Here is a 2,581-nt window from a genome sequence, read left to right as displayed (position 1 = left end):
TCTTTTTTAAGGGAGATGGAGCCCCACTACGTCGGTGGAACCGAGTACATCGGTTTCTAAATGAAACATTGCCTCGACGCTGGATAGAGCCTACTGGAGCCCAAATCTACACTCTTGGTCCTATAGAACTCCAGCCATCACAGCTTATGATTTTTTTTTACAGGGTTATTTGGAAAGTGTTTATCCCTGCTGATTTGGATGAGCTGAAAACCAAGATCACTGCTGCAGTAACTTCAGTAACAGAAGCCTATCTCCAATACATTACGGAAGAATTATTCAGCTATCCTCTTGATGTTATCCGTACAGAAGATTGACATCATTTAGGATATTTTTTGTATGATATCTAATTCGCCTTATTAAATTAAAAACTTATTTATTAAGTAAAATATTTATTATGAAATATATCTGTTTGAAATCGGTTCATTATGTTCGATACACTCTGTATTGTGATGATGCGTAACAATTAGAGACCGGATTATATGAAACATAAAAAGCTTGAAATATGCATAAAAATGCTTAAAATATGCATGAAAACTGTCAAAATATGCCACTTTAAATAATAAAAAATAGTAATTATTTTTTTTTTTATTTATTTCAAAATCAGCATACAATAAGTAAGTGGTTGAATAACATATCGATAAATTCAATAATTAACAATTATTTAACGTTTTGTTACTTTTGTAACCGTAAACAATCAGTGCTGTTCTAAATGTACGTTAGTAAGATTGTGTCTTCGATCACTCAAAATATTTTTATAAGTTGGAAAAGGATGGCTCCATATCCGCTGAGGTAACTGGGCAATATTTGAATTTGGGTGCTATGTTAGCACTTATTGTTTCTGACAAACGTTCACCCGTCCCGTTAATAAAACTATCAATTTCACACAAAGGTTCAAAGCCTGGGTTATTGTTCAAAATGTTTTCAAATTTTTCTATAGGATTACACGGGAATACCTCTAGCAATGCGGAGTTCATTTGGAGGATTTTATTCATCAACTGAATAGACTCAGTCAACGCCAAAACTTCAGTTTCAAGCTTTTTATTACTCGTAGGTATGTAGAGAAAATGAGTGCTAATCACAGCTATTTTTTGTTTTTTTATACTAGAATCGTTAAGTGTTTCCTTAGACTGACAAACTGCCATAGCCTCTACACTATCAAATTTCGTTTACTACACCTCTGATGGCCTCGAAATGTTCGATGAAAAAACAGTAGAGGTTCAATCCACGTTCCCCATCGAGTTACCACTGGTTCGGGAGGTAAAGGCACATTTGGCAGTTTTTCTTTATAGGCCTTATTGCGAGCAGGTGCCTTAAGAAACACTTTCTTTGTTGACGAAACCAGTTTATTTACATTCCCAAACGTGGATCGTACTTCTTCAGCGAGTCGATGTACTCCGTGAGCAAAGCAGCTCACATGAATCAAATTCGGATAAAATACTTGGAGAGCTTTGGCTGCCTTGATCATATAGGGAGCAGCATCTGAAAGAAATATAAACACTCTTTCATCTGCAGAAGATTCAGGAAATATTTTTTTAATACCTTCATTCATAAATCTAGCGATCGTAGAATGATTTGTCATTTCAAGATGTTTGCAAAATTCCAAATAGGAAGAAGAGAGCTCTAATTTTAATGCATCGACAATTAAATTCGCAATTTAACGGCCACAAGTGTCGGTAGTTTCGTCAACTGAAATCCAAATAATGGTATCCTTGAGTTCATTGTAATTTTTACGCAATGTTGTTGCAGCTGGTACATTTTGATTCAAGCAATATTTTCGCAGAAAATCTTTGAAGGTACGATTTGTAAGTTTGTGAAGAGGAATATTACTTGTAAGCAATGCTTCACATAAATCCATCCTGAAGTGGTTTTCTTGTTTACCTTTGAAAGCGAAATCATTGCTATTTGCTGTTACAAGTTGTTGTCGTGGTCTTTGTTTTGCAAAGAAGAAGACTTGAAAACATTTGTCTTGAAATTCTGGTCTATTTGGAACTTTTTTGTGCTTGAAATATTTTCTCTCAAACTCGACAATATAAAACATTTCCGTCGTGTGTAAATATTCCGAGATAGTCAGTTTTTTTCAGGAGACATGGTACACATTAAACTTTACAAAAACAAATAAAAAACTAAACTGATGCAATGAACGCGTCAACAATAAAATGCGTAATTTAATTGCCTAGTGGGAGGAGTATTGCAGTAGGCATGCACGACGCAGAACGGTATCGTCCGTCATTGTCTCGCGTGAGTCTGTGTTTTACTTGGCCTCATAATGGTATTATTCTACCAAAACAATAGGCGCGCGGCTGCTAAGTGCGCTCTAAGAACGAGCGGCTAGGTTTGGCCGGCTACAACTTAAGATTTAATTTATTACCTAGGTACCCTACTGAAAAATATTGTAAATATAGCGAAAATATGCATCATCAGTAGATTTTAAGGAAAATATGCGATAACCGGTGAGTATGGGCTGATATGCTATTGCATTGCAAATGCATATAATCCGGTCTCTAATTATCTATTAATCTATTTAAATAGTCTAAATCTAAATTAAAACTATGATTTTAATGTTTGTTAAAAAATTGGTATT

The 2,581-nt window shown here is 34.9% G+C and overlaps 1 pseudogene; it reads right to left on the bottom strand.

Moving 5' to 3' along the window:
• Window positions 1-1,147: 1,147 nt before the first annotated feature.
• On the bottom strand, window positions 1,148-2,038 carry LOC142320047 (uncharacterized; annotated as a pseudogene).
• Window positions 2,039-2,581: the final 543 nt, after the last annotated feature.

This window comes from Lycorma delicatula, chromosome 2, assembly GCF_047948215.1.
Source record: "Lycorma delicatula isolate Av1 chromosome 2, ASM4794821v1, whole genome shotgun sequence".
Lineage (NCBI taxonomy): Eukaryota > Metazoa > Arthropoda > Insecta > Hemiptera > Fulgoridae > Lycorma > Lycorma delicatula.
The sequence above is the reverse complement of the archived record's forward strand: the minus strand, read 5'-3'. Positions and strand labels throughout refer to the sequence as shown.